The following is a 20,828-nucleotide window of genomic DNA, read 5'->3' on the forward strand; positions in this document are numbered from 1 at the left end:
TCCTGGGTTATTTCTACTCCCTTTCTTGAACAAGGGAACAACATCCGCAACCCTCCAATCCTCCAGAACTTCTTCCTTCCCCATTGATGAAGCAAAGATCATCGCCAGAGGCTCAACAATTTCTTCCCTTGCCTCCCACGGTAGCCTAGGGTATATTTCGTCCAGTCCCGATGATTTATCCAACTTGATGCTTTCCAAAAGCTCCAGCACCTCCTTTTCTTAATATCTATATGCTCAAGCTTTTCAGTCCGCTGTAAGTCATCCTTACAATCGCCAAGGTCCTTTGCCATAGTGAATACTGAAGCAAAGTACATCAGAATCAGAATCAGAATCAGACTTTAATCGCCAAGTACCTATGCACATACAAGGAATTTACTTCCGGCAGATGTTGTCTCTCTGCTCATAACAATAATAATGATAAATATAAATGAAAATATAGATTATACATACAGGTAGTGCAATCCAAGTAATAGTTAGCTGACAGTTAACCGGCAGTTAACTGTTCAGCAAAGTGACCACAGTAGGGAAAAAACTTCTCCAGTGCCTGTTAGTCTTAGTCTGGAGGGATCTGAAGCGCCTACCAGACGGAAGCAGATCAAACAGTCCGTGCGCAGGATGGAAGGAGTCCTCTATGATGTTCCCCGCCCTCTTCTTCAACCTGGAAGAGTACAGGTCCACAATAGAGGGCAGGGAGGCTCCAATAATGCACTCGGTAGTCCTCACTGTGCGCTGTAGTCTGGTTCTATCCTGCTTGGTGGCGGCTCCAAACCGCACAATGATGGAGGTGCACAGGACAGACTCAATGACTGCAGTGTAGAACTGCAGCAGCAATTCATTAAGTACCTCCACTACCTCCTCTGGTTCCATACACACTTTTCCACTGTCACACTTGATTGGTCCTATTCTTTCCCGTCTTATCCTCTTGCTCTTCACATACTTGTAGAACGCCTTGGGGTTTTCCTTAATCCTGCTCACCAAGGCCTTCTAATGGCCCCTTTTGACTCTTCTAATTTCATTCTTAAGCTCCTTCCTGTAGCCTTACAATTTTCTTGATCTCTATCATTACCTAGTGTTTTGAACCTTTTGTAAGCTTTTCTTTTCTTCTTGACTAGATTTTCAACAGCCTTTGTACAGTATGCTTCCTGTACCCTACCATCCTTTCCCTGTCTCATTGGAATGTACCTGTGCAGAATGCCACACAAATATCCCCAGAACATTTGCCACATTTCTGCTGTACATTTCCCCGAGAACATCTGTTCCCAATTTATGCTTCCAAGTTCCTCCCTGATAGCTTCATATTTCCCATTACTCCAATTAAGTGCTTTCCTAACTTGTCTGTTCCTATCCCTCTCCAGTGCTATGGTAAAGGAGATAGAATTATGATCACTATCTCCAAAATGCTCTCCCACTCTAAGTAGCCATTCCTGTCCCTGAGCTATCCAAGGCCACAACATCATAGCTCCAAGTACTGATCCACGCTCTAAGCTCATCCACTTTATTCATGATGCTCCTTGCATTTAAATAGACACATCTCAAACTGTCAGTCTGAGCACATCCCTTCTCTATCACCTGCCTATCCTCCCTCTCACACTGCCTACAAGCTTTCTCTATTTGTGAGCTAACTGCCCCTTCCTCTGTCTCTTCAGTTTGGTTCCCACCCCCCAGCAATTCTAGTTTAAACTCTCCCCAATAGCCTTAGCAAACCTCCCTGCCAGGATATTGGTCCCCCTTGGATTCAAGTGCAACCTGTCCTCCTTCTTGTACAGGTCACGCCTGCCCCAAAAGAGGTCCCAATGATCCAGAAAGAGGTCCTAATAATCCAATATAGAAAGTGATGGACATTATGTAGGCAAATGGGATTATTTAGGGATACATAAAAAGATCTTTATTGATCCCAAAGGAAATTACAGTGTCACAGTAGCATTACAAGTGCACAGATATAAATATTAGAAGAGAAGTAGAAAGAATAAAAAATAAGTTACCACAATCAGTTCAACCAGGGGGTGTGTGGTGATGCAGGATCATCACTTCCCCGGCTATAGGTCGACTCATTATAGAGCCCAATGGCCAAGGGTAAGAATGACCTCATATCGCGCTCTTTGGAGCAGTGCAGTTGTCTTAGTCTATTACTAAAAGTGCTCCTCTGTTCAACCAAGGTGGCATGCAGAGGGTGAGAAACATTGTCCAGAATTGTCAAGATTTTCTGAAGGGTCCTTTGTTCTACCACAGCCTCCAGTATGTCCAGTTTGATTCCTATAACAGAGCCAGCCTTTCTAATCTATTTAAAGGGTCTTCTTCCATTTCATGCACATTCATGTGCGTAAGAGCCTCTTGAATGCCCCTATCATGTTTGCCTCTACCACTACCCTGTCTGTTTGTTTTCATTATCTTTAGGGGACATATCTGGAGGACACCCCCTTCCCTATCTATCTCTTACAAAACTTACAGTGCAGCTCCAAAAAGTCTTTTCACTCAACTTTTCTTCCATTTTTCATTGTTCCCCAGATTGATATCTGCCTCATTCAAATCCACCTCCCACTTGAAAGGCAGCGATGGGCTTTAAGCTGAGTAGCCTTCCTTTAACTCAGAGGTTTCCAACATTTTTTTAGGCCATGGACCCTTAAGATACCATTAACCGAGGGGTCTTTGGACCCCAGGTTAGGAACTCCAAGTCACCTCTGATATTGGCTCTCTGATGATTCATTAAGCCAGTCAACACCATACTTACTCAACACCAAAGTGGAACAGACAGCACACAGTTGCTAAATAGCACGCAGCCTATGTCTCAAGCAGCAGTAGCCTGATGGACATTGTGAATCCATCAAATTTTTCAGAAGCTGTTCAATTTAGCTATCACCAAATCTGAATGTACTGTTCATTTGGTTGTATATATGTACAGTCAGGTGACAATAAACTTGAACTATAGGTGAGTTATTTTTTCAAGTGTTGGTTTATCCAATAGGATAGTGCAATATTTTCTTAGCAATTTCAACAGTGATGATTTATGAATAATAACATTAGCTTTACTGTACAGTGTATAGTTCCATCAGCATCGTACTTGGGGATGATTGCAGAAAAAAAACACTTGAGTTGCTCAGAAACTGTACTGTCAAGTTTGATTTACCAGAGGAATTCTATATTTCAATTTAGATTCAAGAACCTCCTCAAGCTCCTCCTGAGGGATTATCCATCTTGCTGTTCTACAAATGTAGCTCTGGGGTAGCAAAAAATAGAATCACTCACTGCACACTAGCCAGCCTTTGGCCCGCTCTTGTATCTGCAGTATTTATTTCTGGTTGATGGTGTTCTAGGTTGTGAATAGTGGGGTACTCAGAGCTGCTGTTGAATATCAAAGTTAAGGATTAGCTTTATTAGATAAAGATTTTAAATGCTTAAATACTTAACCTCTCTTTTGCCTGAAGTAGCCTTTGTTTGGTGTGGATGTTATGCACCACTTATTTCGTGGCTGAATGTTATTGAGGTGTGGCTGTGCAAACTGTGGGCTGCTTCATTTCCAGAGGGACTATGAATGGAAATGAACATTGTACAATCATAAGCAAACATTCACACTTTTCACCTGAAAATAGTTAGGTGTAAGATACTGTCCTTAGCAATTCCTGCAGTAATTTCCCAGGGGTGACCTCCAATAACTACGGTCATCTTCTGTCATGCAAAGTAAGATCCAGTCACTTACGATGAGAAAATCTGCAGATACTTGATGAAGGGTCTCGGCCCGAAACATCAACTGTTCACTCTTTTCCTTAGATGGTATCTGGCCTGCTGAGTTCCTCCAGCATTTTGTGTGTGTTGCTCCAGTCATTTGAATGTTTTCTCTTTGATGCCTATTGACTTCATTTTATCCAGGACTCCTTGATGACACATTTAGTTAAAAGTGCTTAGATGCTATGGGCACCTGTTTGCAGAACATTCCAAGCTCATTGCCTTTGCCCATGAAATCTATCAATCACACTATCTTTCCCTCACTCCTTTTCATGGTACACACATCTAATTTTGTAATTTTATTCATGTAAAGTTCAAAGTACTTTTATTATCAACGTATGCATACATTATACAACCTTGAGATCCATCTTCTTACAGGCAGCCACAAAACCAGAAACCCAAAAGAGCCCATTTTTAAAAATCCAACAAGCACCCAATGTGCAGAGAGAGAGAGAGAAAAACAACAAATCATGCAAACAATAAAATCAAGCAACAGCATTTAGAATGAAAGTAAGTCCACAAACATGAAGCCTTGAGCAGGCCCACAGCCTCTGCCTGAGTTCATCACACAGCAGAGCATAGCATCATGGAGCCCGCAGTCACAGAGCCTGGAGCGGCCAGAACGTGCCCTCAGCCTCAGTACAGCTAATCATTACACAAGAATATTTCAGAAGATCATTATATTACTTCAGTCGGATGTTACTTCTGCATCAGAGCTCATGATGGGACCTAGGTGTGAAGTCCAGCGAGAATAAATACAGAACAATAAAGAACACGTTATCATTTTGGGCTGAGACCTTTTAGCAGGAGTGCCCTCATGAAGGATCTCAGTCCAAAGCGTTAACAGTTGTTCCTCCAGCATTTTGTGTATGTTGCTCAAGATTTCCAGCATCTGCAGAAACTCTTGTGTTACTATATTATCATGAGATGTTAATGCTATTCTATTTGTCCTGAAAAACAGGCAGTTTCACAAATGGTTAAGAACGGTTAAATTTTGTGGAATATTGAGTGTGACCTCATTAGCTTTGCGTGGCATAATGAACCGTTTACACTGGAGATTCAGTGATCAAAAACTCCTTTTACAATGTTTCAGGTTTCACAAAGAAGTTGCAAGAACTTCCCCTGAAAGTCAATTCAAAACATCAACAGGTTTTTAAAAAAAAATCCTTAACATTCCAACATAAATACAGCAGATTCTGACGACGCTGGAAATAAAGGGTAACACACAGAAACTGCTGGAGGAATACAGCAGGTCAGGCAGCGTCTATGGAGAGATGATGATGGAAATGAATTTTTCTTGTTGCATTATTATTGTCATCATTTATGGGAGTTTAGTGGCAGAAAAAAAATCAAGTGCTCATGAAGATTCTACCAGAATATCAGGGGTTGGACATCAGGTCAGGCAGATGCTATGGAAAGAAATAAAAAAGCCAACTTTGGCCGAGACCTTTCATCGGGACTGGACAAAAATGGGGAAGAAACCAGAATAAGAAGGTGGGGGGGGGGGGGAAGGAATGCAAGTAAAAGTGATGATGAAGCCAGCTGCAGGAGAAGGGATGAAGTGAGAAGATGAGAGGTTCCTGGTCCACACTCCCCAAAGTCAGACCCTAGAAGTTTGCCAAAAAATCACCTGCTGCAATGGATAATACTTCCTGACCTGCGAGTTCCTCCAGCATTTTGTTAGTTGCATTCTGACAAGATGTTCTCTATAAAGGAAAACACATTGTATTCATGTGTATTTGCTTCCGACCAGTTCTTAAAGAAACATTTAGTGCTAACAAAGTCAGATCAAGTCTTCAAATTCTTTTGCTTTCACCAAGCTTCCTCAGCACCTCCAGGGAGCATTTTCTCCTTTAAATACAAAAGCACTCACTTTCAATAACAATGTGGCTGCTGTGTTTCTATTACCTGTTTGCAGATGCTATTAAAAAGAAATGAAATTCACTGAGTATGTCAGATCATTCACATGGCCAATTCAGAATGTATTAAAATTGAAATATGCACACCCGGAATAAATTATATACAATTGATTGGGAATATTGCCAGTTGGGTACTTGCACTTTATCCTCTGAAGTGGGATTTGTCAAGTGCGCTTTGTATCATACTAATTGCATGGGCTGTTCTCAAAGCTATAGTGATCTATCCGTACAATATAAAATGTAATTGGCTGTGTTTTTTTTCCTCTCCCTGTTTGGATGAAATGGTAACTGTGCAGGACAGATGTTCATGTTAAAGTGGCAATTAGTGGTGAGAAATGAAGCCAGTCGGTGGACGGTCCGACATGCTGATCACCTCAGTCATCTTTTCTTATCTGATTCAGGCTGTCATCTCAACCTTAAACTCACCACTGTAATAAAAACAGCACACCCCTGAGAACATTTCCTCTGATTTTTTTTTTCATTTGGTGAAGTCAACACCATTTTTAAGAAACAGGAGCCAGATGAATGCAGAGTCTTAAACCAAAAGCATCAACAGTTCCTTCCCCACCATGCAAAGAGGCTGCTTGTCTTGCTGAGCTCCCCCACCATTTGAGTCTTACTCCAAATTCCAGTCTCCTGAGTCTCCTTTGTTATCATCAGTAATGGCGGCTTTCACCTGAACTTGTTGCAGGGACATGGCTGCGGGGGGATCCCAAGTGCTGGGCACAGGCACCGAGGCAGGATCGAGAGGCGTTAGCGCAGTCGCGAGCGTGGAATAGGTATCCAAGAGAGTCTTTACGCGGAGACCAGGTTCATGTAGAGAATCCAGGAAACGATGCGGAACTTAGAACTGACAGTCCTAAAGAACCATGAAACGAGGTTACTCACAAAAGAGTCGACCAACAAACTGGCAACTCCTTGTTGTGATTCCAGGGTTTTTAATCCTGCATTTACTGAAGGGAAGCAGGTGTATGTAATTAGTGGAACCGGGAATGATTGGAAATTAGACGAGGGATTGAAGCCCAATTACTGAAGTAATAGCAAGGTGGGGAATTGCCAGACGGGACCACGACAGAACTAATCCATGCTTTGTGATCACAACACACCTCCAATTCTTGCCTCTAACCCTGCACTAGCTGAGCAATTTCACTTCCTTTTTTTGCAGCCATTTACCTACCAATGGAGTGCTGCTGTGTTCATCCACTAATGTAGAATGGTACAGCTCAGTCTACGGGTCACATCCTTGCACTGTTAAGACTTTTTTTTATCATTTCCAAAGATGAACATCACTCAGAAACAGCAAAAAAGTAAATTACTTAAAGTATATTACAAATATAAAGTTAAAATTAAACAGTTTTATATAAATTAATTTAAAATTTTGTATTAATTAAAATGAAATTTAAAATATTTACTTTCATTATTTCAAAGAAGATCTGTCATCTTTTTCTGAGGGAAAACTTCTTCACTCAGAGGGTTGTGAGAGTGTGGAATGAGCTGCCAGCACAAGTGGTGCATGTGAGCTCAATTTCAATGTTTAAGAGAAGTTTGGATAAGTACATGGTTGATAGGGGTATGGAGGGCTATGGCCTGGGTGCAGGTCGATGGGAGTAGGCAGTTTAAATGATTTTGGCATGGACTAGATGGGAAAAAGGGCCTGTTTTTATGCTGTATTTTCTATGACTTTAAATGAATGTGGCTTTCCTCAATGAACCATTAATGCTATGGATAGCATTAAGGATCCATGTGCAACGTGTTCCCAACTCAGTAAGCTATGGAAAGCCCCCGGACATAAGTGGTAAGTTTGATACTTTAGCATGGGAGAACACGTACACAAGAAAACTGGAGCAAGCAGAGATTACCTGGCTCTTCCAGCTTGCCTAGCCATTCAGTATCATTGTGACTGATCAACACTGGCCTTAACTCCTCTTCTGTGCCTGTTCCCCAAAACTATAATTCCCTGATCTTTCAAGCATATATCTACCCACACCTTTAATTCTTCTAATAACCCCAAAATCCACAATCTTTAGGAGTAATGAATTGCAGAGATTGCCAAGTGAAGCTCTTTTAGACTGCCTCCAGTGCTACCATATCCTTTTTTAGGTAAGGAGTCCAAAGCTGCTCACAGTGTTCCAGGTGTGGCCTCACCAACACCCTATACAATTGCAACAAATCTTCCGCATTTCTAAACTCAAGTCCCATTGCAATAAATGCAAGCCCTTTTAACTACTTGCAGCGCCTGCCTGAAGTTTTTGTTGTTCATGCATTAGAACATGTAGATCCAAAGTACTTCACTCATTTGAAGTCTTCCTTCATTTGTATAACAATCTGTGCTTTGTTTCCTCCTACCGAAGTCTGGGACCTCAAGCTTTCTCATATTGAACTTCATTTGCCGACTTTTTGCCCATTCATTCTACATTAATCTACATACCATTGCAGGGTCATCCAATCCTCTTCACAAGATGCCCTTTTACCTCTATCGGAAATCTTGGATAACATATACATTCTACCCCATTCCCCCAGGTCATGTATATATAAATTATTAAGGGCCAAGAACTGATCCTCAGGGTACTCAAGTGTTTCTGTTCTTCCAAATGGAAAAGGCACAGTTATTCCAGCTCTCTGTTTTCGAAGCGATCCACAGTTTACAATGTATGCTAACACACTTCCTCCAGGACCACCAACTTTTAATTTATACACCAAATTCATATGCAACACCTTGTCAAACCTTTGGAAATAAACCTCTATTGACTCTCAATGCTACATCCTCGAAGAACTCAAACATTTAACTGTCAACGATGCTTTGCCTTTTATCAAACAATATTGACTCAGTTGGATTTTATTTAACTTTCCTAAATGATTATGCACACAAAATGCTGGAGGAGCTCAGCAAGTCAGGAAGCATCTATGGACGGAAATAAATTTCCCTCAATAAATGCTGCCTGACTTGTTGAGTTCCTCCAGCATTATTGTATGTTGTTCAAGATTTAAAGCTTCTGCAGAACTTTGTGTTCCTAAATAATTGATTTTATGTTCAAAATGATTAGTTATGATTTTGTCTACTCAGTGATTAGATTTGATTTCTTGTTCCTAAATTATTAGCTCTTTGATTATTGACTCCAGAATCTTAACAGTAATAGCCATTATAATTGACTTGTGGTTTCACATTTTTCATCCACCTCCCTTCTAGAACAGTCATTCTCTCTTCCAGACTTTCATACCATCCCAGAATTAAGTGAGATTTGAAAACTTTCAGTCAGTCACTCCATTATCGCTGAAGCCACTTCCTTTAAAACCTTTGGGTGCAGGCTATCATATCCTGATCACCTGTCTCCTTTTCATTATATGACTTTCTTAATACTTTGTCCGGTATGTTTGGGATTTTTACAAGCTCTTCCAAGCGTTTTGAAATTAGCCCATTTTTGGGACATTTCCATGGATGATGGAAAGACAGATTATTCATAACATCAACCCGAAATGTCAACATACACCTTTTGCTGGTTAACATGCTCAATTCTTTTAGTGTTCTGTTTTGTTCCAAAATACTGATTTAATCTATTGACACTTCTTTGTTTTCAGTTTTTACATATATACACACACACACATAAACACTCAGTGGCCATATTATTAAGTACACCTGTCCATCTGCTTGTTAATACAAGTATGTAATCAGCAAAAATCTCCTGCGGTGCTCCAAATTGAGCAAAAGATGGGGAATGATATTGTTCAACAAAAGCCAGTTATGGAATTGCGTATCGGTCATGATGATAATCATGGTAAAGCTTCCCAAGTTACAATGGTCATTATACTAATTCACTTCAGAAAAGAGTTAATTTCCAATTGAATAACATGGTTGGAGGCGAGCAGAATAATGCAATTCAATTACTCTGACTACGGTTTGCTAAATGATGTGGTGTGTTTTAAACTTGTGTTGCCAGAACTGTAGTCTGGATTTCTGTAGCTGCTGTTCTACCAAACTTCAGAATACTATTCAACTCTCTTATACTTAGTGATGACTTTATACCTGTACACCTGCTCATTAATGCAAATATCTAATCAGCCAATCATGTGGCAGCAACTCAGTGTATAAAAGCATGCAGGCATGGTAAGGACGTTCAGTTGTTGTTCACACAACGGCAGAATGGGGATGAAATGTGATCTAAGTGACTTTGACTGTGGAATGATTGTTTGAGCCAAACTGGGTGATTTGAGTATCTCAGAAACTGCTGATCTTTTGGGATTTTCGCACACAGCAGTCTATAGTATATATGCAGAATGTTGTGAAAAATAACTGATGATATTTAAAAACTGTTCGCTGTAAGCACTGTGTAGTGTCTAATGGCTACACAAGTGGACACGACTATGCAAGCTAGAAATGCTTCGGCTACAGTCTCCTGTCCCAATTAAGCGGCATGGCGTCCCAAATTTAAAAAAATAGAATTTTGGCTATTTCCTTGATTAGTTTTTGTTCTTTGATTTGCCCCATATAAGCGGTTCTGTCGATTAACTGATGTCCCAATTAACAGGAATTCACTACAGTACTGTGTAAAAGTCTTGGGAACACACACACACACATGCACACAAACACACACACACACACACACACACACACACACACACACACACACACACACACACACACACACACACACACACACACCACACACACACACACACACACACACACACACACACACATATATATATATATATAGAGAGAGGGAGGGGGAGGGAGGGTGCTAAAGTCTTTTGCACAGTGCTGCATTTCTGAATGTAGAGATGGCACAGGTGCAGACACACCCAGCACTGAGACACCAAGTAAGGCCATTTGATTCCAAACAATTGATCATTACAGAATGTCTCTCCCCTCTCCCTTCCCCTTTTCCCAACCATGATTTTCCTCTCCCCACCCACTTCCTACTCTCAGTCCACAACAGAGACCCATACCTGATACTGAGTCTGGATCAGAATCAGGTTTATCATCACTCACATATACCATGAAATTTGTTCTTTTCTTTGCGGCAACAGTACAGTGCAATACATAAAATTACTACAGTACTGTGTAAAAGTCCTGGGCACTCTAGCTATATATGTGTGCTGAAGACTTTTATACATTACTGCATGTACTGAATGCTCCACACTCACCTGAGCTACCCTTTTCCTTTTTACATATCCATGGAAACCCTTACTGTTTGTTTTGATATGACGTGTAAACTTTCTCTAAGAATTAATCTCCTTCCGTCCTGTGAGCATTTTGTTGATTCGCTGCCCTTCCCTGAAAGATTTCCAGTCCTCTGGTGCACTACCAGCACTTGCCACTTTGAGTGCCCTACTTTTCCATTGCCCTTGACTTCCTCTGTTAACCATGGATGATGATTCTTCTCCTGGAATCCCTCTTTATAATTGAGATAAATTTCTGTGGAGCGTTATGAACCAGCAGTTAGATTATCGGGCAGTATCCATCTCCTGATCTATCTCAAAGCTTTCTATACTACACTCCACCTTTGTATTGTGATAATTACCTTTGGATAATCCCTCAAACTGGATCTGGAATTCTACCATTTTATGGTTGCGGTTCTCTAGGGGAACCTTCATCACATGATCTCCTATTAATCTCTCCTCATTACACATGACCTAATCTAAAATAACCTGTTCCCAAGTAGTTTCCACCACAGCTACAGTAACTATGGTTTGCACTAAGGTAGGGGATGAGCCTCCCCTATATCCCTCTAGATGTCTCTTCTGCAAGCACACTGTCCTGTCAGTAACTACGGTGTGTTTGCCTCCTGGAAAGAAAAGATGAAATATTAACTTAAAAATTAGCTTTATTTGTCACACGTCCATCAAAACATTGAAAAATATTATATGTCATTTTGTATCAACAACCAACAGTTCGAAGATTGTGCAGAGGGCAGCCCACAAGTGTTGCAGCATTGCATGCCCACAACTCACTAACCCAATCCCCAACTGTATGTCTTTGGAAATGTGGGAGGAAACCAGAGCATTTGGAGGAAACTCACGCGGTCACGGGGAGAACGTACACACTCCTTACAGACAGCGGCAGGAATGAAACTCCGATCAGTGATCACTGGTGCTGTAAAGCAGTTGTGCCAATCGCTGTGTTACCATGCCACCCCAGATTGCATTTCCAGGTAATTCTCTCCAGCCTTGCAGTATCTGAACCATTGACTCCAGCTCATCAACCCTGAACTGAAGTTCTTCATGCAGCCAACACTTGTGGCAGGTGTTTACCACTGTGGGGCTCACCAGTTCCATCAAATTCCCACTGCCACACATCACCTTCCTCGCCATCTGTTCTAATGAATTTATTTTATTTAGTAGTTTAATTAGTTGGTATGAGATTTCACCACTTTATCTGTGCAGAGCTTCCCACACTGATGTGCCCTCATTTAAATCTCTTGAGTAATTAGAAGAGAAACAGACGAATAAAAGGGAAAGAAAGCACATGATGTACTGTGACCATGCGTGCTGGCATTCACAACCAGGTAGAGGCTAACCAGTGATTGTAGAACGTTTAACTAACCATCCGTGGGATCGGCCATGTAACGGAAGAAGGCATGTACTCACAGTAGCTCTCAGCATGGCCCAAAGTGCATTCCAGCCACTCCTGGCCGCCTCTCGGTTAAAGAAGCTGTCTGGATGTTATCAACAATCCATTTCCAAAATATCAACTGTCTATTTCCCTGCATTGATACTGTCAAAACTGCTAAGTTCCTCAAGGATTTTGTTATTTCAGGTTCCAGCATCTGTAGTTTCTTGTGTCTCCATTGTTTCTTGGTTGTCCCCTCAGCTGAGGGAAAAATTTGGGATGAGTTATTAATATTACCCTCAGCAGTAATGTTTGAGTCCTATGATAAATGGAAGATTACATGCTTACGCTCCCCAGAAGCTACTTTCAGATCTTTTGTCATTTATAGCCACTGTAACATCAAACCACCTCTACAACTAGCAAGGATATACTTTAAACAAATAGATTATTTTCTAAGCATTGGACACCTTAATGACCAATAATTCAAAGATCAGGGGCCTCTGTGGAATGGATCTCTGTCCTTTTCAGATTGGTAGGAAGTGCAAATTCTTAAGTGTACAAGTACATACTGTGGTTGCAGTGGCTTGGTTTCATTTCAATATATTTACTAGTATCACCTTGAAGAAAATGTATTGTAAAATATTTAATGACATTATAGTTAAATGCAAGTCAGTTTAAGGATTTAGATCCATGGAAGTTGCCATATGAAGGAGTAACACCTTATGTTCCATCTGTTTCTCTAACATCAATTTCTCTAACATCTGGTAATGTCTCCCCCACCCCCTTCTCTCTTTTTCCATTCCCCATTCTGGTTACCCTCTCAACCATTCTCTTCCCCTCACCTGCCCAGAGTACACTCTGGTGCCCTTCCCCTTTCCTTTCTTCCATAGTCCACTGTCTTTTCTTATCCCATTCCTCCTTGTTCAGCTCCTTCCCTCTTCCACCTATCAGCTCCTAGCTTCTTACTTCACCCTCTCCTCCCCCTCCCCCCACCCCACCAACACATCTAGTCTTACCTATCACCTGCCAGCTTGTACTGTTTCCCCTCACATTTTCCTACTTTTTTTCAGGCTTCTACCCAATTCCTTTCGATTCCTGATGAAGGTTCTCAGCCCAAAATGTCAACTGCAGCATTTTGTGGGTGTTAATCACAAAAATAATCACAGCTGTAGAAGAATTCCATTGAACAACGATTACAGTGTTGCACTGGTCTGACAGTTCCCCAGCCAAGGTGTGTGAGGGTTGGTGAGGTAGGATGTAAGCAGGGTGGGTGTTGATGAGAGTATTAAATGGTGGTTGTGGTGTTTGCTTTGTGACGGTCAGCCACCCACATTTTAGGAGAGAAGAATATATTTAATCACCAGTTTGGCCCCAAGCTGCACAGTTCTGGCAGACACCACTGGTTCAGTCTTCAGCATCCAGGTTAACTGAACTCTCATGCTAAAATCAGAGACTTAAGCAATCACATGCAGCGTTATCACAGGAAAGCAGCATCTATCATCAGGGACTCCCACCACCCAGAGCATGCTCTCTTCTCACTGCTGCCATCAGGAAGAATGTACACAAGAGACTCGGGACTCACACCATCATGTTCAGGAATGGTTATTACTCCTCAACCATCAGGGTCTTGAACCAGATGGGATAACTTCACCCAACTTCACTTGCCCCATTACTCACTTTCAAGAACTCTTCATCTAATGGTGTCAGTATTTTTGCTTATTTATTTTTTGTTATTATGATTCTATTTATTTAATCATTCTTTTTGTATTTACTCTGATATCTTTTGCATACTGGTTGTCGCTGTTGGTGTGGTCTTTGATTCTATTACGGTTGCAGGATTTTTTGAATATGCCAGCAAAAAAGTGAGTATCAGGGCTGTATAGGGTGAAGTATATGTATTTTGATAATGAACTTATTTTGAACTTTGATGTGACCAAGTTTAAGTCAATATGCTATATGCCAGTTGAAGTGATAGTGTGATGCCCTTTGTCATTCTCCAGGTTATGAGAGACATCATGAAGTAAAAAGGAATTCACCAGACTTCATTCTGCTCATTCATAAATGAGAAATGAAAAAGTGAATTTGTTCCTTGGCTCTCTAAAACCTTGCCTCGCAGTAACGTCCACTAACGACTCTTGTCCACTCCCATTAGGAAACAATGGGAAGGCAAGCATTTAGCTGGGCACTGAAAGAAAGAACAAAAAAAATCTTTGTTAAAAATGTGACCTGCATGTTAAAGCAAGAGAAGAAATTTTAAAATTGCAAGCCTCCAGCCCTCTCAGGCAGGGGTTCTCATTAGTGCCAATTGATTGCCAAGTTTTGCTTTTCTTTAATTCATTGGCCTTTACCTGGGGAGGAAATTAGATGGTGTATGACATGTTTGGGTTCTCAGTACAGGGTGCACTTGCTTAAGTAATGATTTTTTTTTGATGCAGTGAACCTGCACTTCGCATTCACATAAAGTTGTTCTTCACCTCGGTGGAATAGAATTGCTTAACACAACATTGACGTTGAGAAGTAATTTCTCTTCTTGAATTTACACGTGTTGCTGAATGCCAACATGTACAGTCATTCCCTTAACTAGTATGTATTCTATTTCTGCTCTTGTTCGACAGTTCCCTTATAAAATCAAACGCAGTTGCAGCCATTTGGCCCATTGTATCTCCTCTGGCTAAAAATTGATTATTTGACTTAATCACATTTTCTTGCTCATGGACTATAACTTTGCAACTTGTCCTTCGAAAGTCATTGCTCAGGTACTTTGTAAATATAGGGTGGGTTACTATAACCTTTGGTACAGTGTGTCCAAACTGCCAATACTTGTTGAATGAATATTTTGTTTTCTGCTTGACTCCTCACTAGTCTTCTTATCAATTGATTTAAATCCATGCTCCCTTGTTATTAGCAAGGAAAGAAATTCACGTTGCTTAGGCCCCTCATAATTTGCACACCTCAATTAACTCTCCCATCAGTCGTCTTTGTTCCAAAGAAAAGAACCCAGTTCAAAGTCCGACTTCAGAGTGATAATTCTCCAGCACCTGTAACATTTTCATAAATTCCTCCTGCTTATCTCAAATGTTATCTGGTCCTTCCTGTGGCACTGTGACCCGGACTGGGACAGAGTAATCTGCTTCCGGTCTAGCTGGTGCTTTTTGCTGTTTTAGCTTAACTTTCCTTCTTACTTTTTCTAAGCCTCACCCAATAGAGTCAGTGATTCCGAATGCCTCCTTAACCATGTTATCTGTTGATCCTGCTTCCTTCTGGAATCTATGCATATCTTCCAAAATATCAGCACTCTGTCACCCTTTTTAGTAGCCAATTTTTTTAAAATTGTATTTCCTTCGCTCTGTTTGCCCTCCCCATGCGCACTTGTCAGAAATAGATTCATCTGCCACTTTTGTCTCACTTGTCTAACCAGTCTTTGGTATCTTCCTGCACGCTTTCTCACTTTCAACCATCCTGATAACTAATGACACAACAGAGAGTTTAATCAGGAATCAGACCAAATAATTCAAAAATCATGTTTGATCATGTCATAGAACATAGAACCGATGATATTTCTAGAAGGTTCTTCGGACGTCAGCAATGAGATACAAATCTTAGGTGTACAGCCTTTTTATTTGATGTTCATCATAGTCCAGGTCAAGCACTGTCAGCTTGTAGCAATCCTTCGTTCATTATATGCCATGTGTATGATCTGGACAATCATGGTCTTTCCATGACTATGATTGTTCCTGGCAATTTTTCTAAAGAAGTTGTTTGCCATTGCCTTCTTCTGGGCAATGCCTTTACAAGATGGGGGACTCCAGCCATTATCAATACTCTTGAGAGATTGTCTGCCAGGCGTCAGTGGTCACTTAACCAGGACTTGTGATACGTTTCAAGTTAATTATGGATAAGGATAGGTCTGGTCCTCAAGTTGAGGCTCTAAATTGGGGAAGGCCCAATTTTGTGGAAATGAGGAAGGATCTAGGAAGGGTGGATTGGGATAAGTTGTTTTCTGGCAAGGATGTGTTCAGGAAGTGGAAGGCCTTCAAAGGCGAAATTTTGCGAGTGCAGAGTTTGCATGTTCCTGCCAGGATTAAAGGCAAAGTTAACAGGCATATGGAACCTTGGTTTTCAAGGGATATTGGCGATCTGGTTAAGAAAGAGAGAGAGGGTTATAGCAGGTATAGGCAACAAGGAACAAATGAGGGACTTGAAGAATATAGAAAATGTAAGAAAATACTAAAGAAGGAAATCAGGAAGGCAAAAGGAAGACATGAGGTTGTTTTGGCAGATAATGTGAAGGTAAACCTGAAGGGTTTCTACAAGTATATTAAGAGTAAAAGGATAGTAGGGGACAAAATTGGTCCCCTAGAAGATCAGAGTGGTCGTCTATGTATGGAGCCTCATGAGATGGGGAAGATCTTTGCATCAGTATTTACTCAGGAAATTGGCATCGCATATATGGAAGGAAGGGAAACAAGCAGTAGTGTCATGGAACATATAGAGATTAAAGAGGAGGAGGTGCTTGCTGTCTTACAGCAAATAAAGTTAGATAAATCCCCCAGGCCTGACATAATATTTCCTCAAACATTGAGAGAGATTAGTGTAGAAATTGCAGGGGCCCTGGCAGAAATATTTAAAATGTCCTCAGCCACAGGTGTGGTGCCGGAGGATTAGAAGGTAGCTCATGTTGTTCCGTTGTTTGAAAAATGCTCCGAAAGTAAACCAGGTAATTACAGGCCGGTGAGCCTGACATCAGTAGTAGGTAAATTATTCGAAGGTGTTCTGAGAGATCAGATATACAAGTATTTGGACAGCCAAGGGCTGATTAAGGATAGTCAGCATGGCTTTGTGTGTGGTAGATCGTGTTTAACAAATCTTGTAGAGTTTTTCGAGGAGGTTACCAAGAAAGTAGATGAAGGAAAGGCTGTGGAAATTGTATACATGGGCTTTAGTAAGGCATTTGACAAGGTCCCACATGGGAGGTTAGTTCAGAAGGTTGTAAACTGGATTTGAAATTGGCTGTGTGGGAGAAGACAAGAGAGTGGTAGTGGATGATTGCTTCTCAGACTGCAGGCCTGTGACTAGTGGTGTGCCTCAGAGATCTATGCTGGAACCATTGTTGTTTGTTGTCTCTATCAATGATCTAGATGATAATGTGGTAAATTGGATCAGCAAGTTTGTTGATGACACTAAGATTGGAGGCATTGTGGACAGCGAGTAAGGCTTTCAAAGCTTGCAGAGGGATCTGGACCAACTGGAAAAATGGGCCAGAAAATGGCAGATGGAATTTAATGCAGACAAGTGTGAGGTGTTGCGTTTTAGAAGGACAAATCAACGTAGGACATACACAGTAAATGGTAGGGCTTTGAGGAGTGTGGAGGAACAAAGGGATCTGGGAGTTCTGATACGTAATTCCCTGAAAGTGGCATCACAGGTAGACAGGATTGTAAAGAAGGCTTTTGGCATCCTGGCGTTCATAAATCAAAGTATCACGTATAGGAGTTGGGATGTTATAGTGAGGTTGTATAAGACATTGGTGAGGCCAGGTTTGGAGTATTGAGTGCAGTTCTGGTCACCTAACTATAGGAAGGATATCAGTAAGATTGAAAGAGTGCAGAGAAGATTTACTAGGATGTTGCTGGGTCTTCAGGAGTTGAGTTACTTTACAACCTAATAAATTGACAGTTTTGTTTGATATAATCCCTCAATATATTCATGGTATTTCTCTATCAGACCAATATGTAATTGCATTCATTACATTATTGGCCAGAAGGGTTATTTTGTTGAAATGGAAAGATGCTTCTGCTCCTACTTTGATACAATGGTTCTCTCAGGTGATACCATGTCTTAGTTTGGAGAAAATCAGAAGTCGAACTTCTGATCCTCGATTTGATTTTGAGAAAAGGTGGGGTTCATTTGCCCACTACTAGCATCTGATTTGAGTTAATTAATATGGTTTCCTTCTGATTTTTGTTTAAATGGATTTGAGTTGGCGGATTGATGTTTCTCTTTTATGGAGGCTTGAATGATGTATAGCTCCAGGGTTGTCCTCCCAATGGTGTTTTTTCATTTTTTTTAGTTAGTAGGGGTTCTTTTTTTTCTTTCAAAAAGTATTGTTAACACTTTTTTTTCTTATTATTAGTGATATATTGCTTAGCTGTGTTAATCAGTTATTTGCTAATTTAATTCTTCATTATACATGTTGACATATTGGCTTGATTACCTTAATGTATTTTTGTTGATCTTTAATAATAATTAGTTAAAAAGATTTTAAAAATGAAAAATGAGTTGAGTTACAGGGAAAGATTGAACAGGTTAAGACTTTATTCCTTGAAGCATAGAAGAATGAGGGGGGATTTGATAGAGGTTTACAAAATTTTCAGACGGACTCAGAGTCTGCTGTCGTCGGGTGCTTCCGTGGCATTGTCAATGCCTGGAAGTTTATGGCAGGGAGAGTTCTCCCGTTTGCTGCCTGACATCGGGACGATTGGAGTTGATCGAGACTTGAGACTTTTAAACTGCGTCCATGGTCTGCGTTTATCAAATTTCGGTATTGTTTTGCACTGCCGTAACTATATGCTATAATGATGTGGTTTTGTCAGTGTGAGTCTTGGTTTGTCCTTTTTTTAAATTTTGTGATATCACTCTGGAGGAACAAATGTATCATTTCTTAATGCATGCATGTATTTCTAAATGACAATAAACGAGGACTGAGTGTCCTCATAATCTGAAAAAAATTATGAGGGGTATAGACAGAGTAAATGCGAGTAGGCTCTTTCCACTTAGATTAGGAGAGATAAATATGAGAGGACATGGCTTTAGGGTGAAAGGGGAAAGGTTTGGGGGAACATTAGGGGGGACTTCTTCACTTAGAGAGTGGTGGGAGTGTGGAATGAGCTGCCATCTGACATGGTAAAGGCGGACTCGCTCTTAAGTTTTAAGAATAAATTGGATAGATGGGAGAGGTCTGGAGGGTTATGGACTGGGTGCAGGTCAATGGGACTAGCGGAATAAAGTTTTGGCACAGGCTAGAAGTGCCGAATGGCCTGTTTTCTGTGCTGTAGTGTTCTAGAGTCGACTGTACTTCCTTAGAAGGTTGGCGTCATTCAATGTCTGCAGTGAGATGCTGAAGATGTTCTATAGGTCAGTTGTTGAGAGCGCCCTCTTCTTTGTGGTGGCGTGTTGGGGAGGAAGCATTAAGAAGAAGGACGCCTCACGTCTTAATAAGCTGATAAGGAAGGCGGGCTCTGTCGTGGGCAAAGTACTGGAGAGTTTAACATCGGTAGCTGAGCGAAGGGCGCTGAGTAGGCTACGGTCAATTATGGAAAACCCTGAACATCCTCTACATAGCACCATCCAGAGACAGAGAAGCAGTTTCAGCGACAGGTTACTGTCGATGCAATGCTCCTCAGACAGGATGAAGAGGTCAATACTCCCCAATGCCATTAGGCTTTACAATTCAACTGCCAGGACTTAAGAACTTTTTTTTTAAAGCTATTATTAATGCTTTTTGAGTTAGTGATTTAGATGCATATCATATTATTACTGAGTTAAGTATTGTATGTAATGAGTTTTTGCTACAACAAGTGTATGGGACATTGGAAAAAATGTTGAATTTCCCCATGGGGATGAATAAAGTATCTATCTATCTATCTATCTATCTATCTATCTATATGCACCAGCTGCTCATATGACCATCCACCACCTGCACCCATGGCTTTATGTGACCCTAAGCAGGTGTTACCCCTTGCCCAAGTGTGACCTCCGGATTAGCAAAGGAAAGGAGTACATTATACTTCCTTTGGTAGAGACGTATCTCCACCCCACCACCCACCTTGTTGCAATAAGTAATGCAATTAAAATGTAATCAATGAATGTATCCTCTTGTTTTCCCTTGGTACTGCAACCTAGTCTGACTGTTAGATAAAGGAATCATCTGTTAATGGCCTGTGAAACAGTACTGTCGGGGTTCCACTGCTGTTTTATAGATAAAGAAACTACTGAAGTATAGAGCCAAATATTGTTGTTCAGTCATTCAGTCGAGTCCAACACTTCTTGACTCATGAAGTAGGTTGCCAGGCCTTTCTTCCACGCAGATTACTGCTGCTGCCAGGTTGGGACTTTGCTGGGTTTGAACTCAGGACCAACTGCCTTGATGTCCAGTGCTGATGCCACTACACCACCAGCCAGACCATAGAGCCAAATATACTATGTTACTAGAAGTTTATGGACAAGCAGATGATTATGCAAGTGTAAAGAAAGCTAAAACTATACATTAAAAAAAACAAGGAAAACAACAACCTGGATCCTAATCCAATAGTAGCAAACGTTTTTCTTAGAGCTTCAATTGGTGATATATGCAAAACTCAATATATTCATGGCTAATGCATCTTTAAAAATTGTGGTCCCTATCTTAGCCACCGGAGTTGCTTACCTATAGCATGAAAGGAAAGTGACCTATTATTGTACTCTATGAAGGCTCCCAGTCGCAAAGGATTATTTGTTTTCTCTCACAGAGCCCATTTTTGATCCAACTTGCCTCTTCCTCTTGGATACTATGGAGGAAATTTTACGTTCTTGATCAAATACCATAAGTGATTTGCCAAAATCATGTAGATTGCAGTAAAATGTTCTCCTCGTCGGTGTTCCTT

General features: G+C 40.9%; 1 protein-coding gene across 6 annotated transcripts in view; it reads left to right on the plus strand.

Annotated features, from left to right (window-relative positions):
- Positions 1-20,828, plus strand: part of LOC140736115 (disks large-associated protein 4-like) — an 835,615-nt gene that overhangs the window by 555,789 nt on the left and 258,998 nt on the right. The window lies entirely within an intron of this gene.

The sequence above is a fragment of the Hemitrygon akajei genome, chromosome 11 (genome assembly GCF_048418815.1).
Source record: "Hemitrygon akajei chromosome 11, sHemAka1.3, whole genome shotgun sequence".
Taxonomy (NCBI): Eukaryota; Metazoa; Chordata; class Chondrichthyes; order Myliobatiformes; family Dasyatidae; genus Hemitrygon; species Hemitrygon akajei.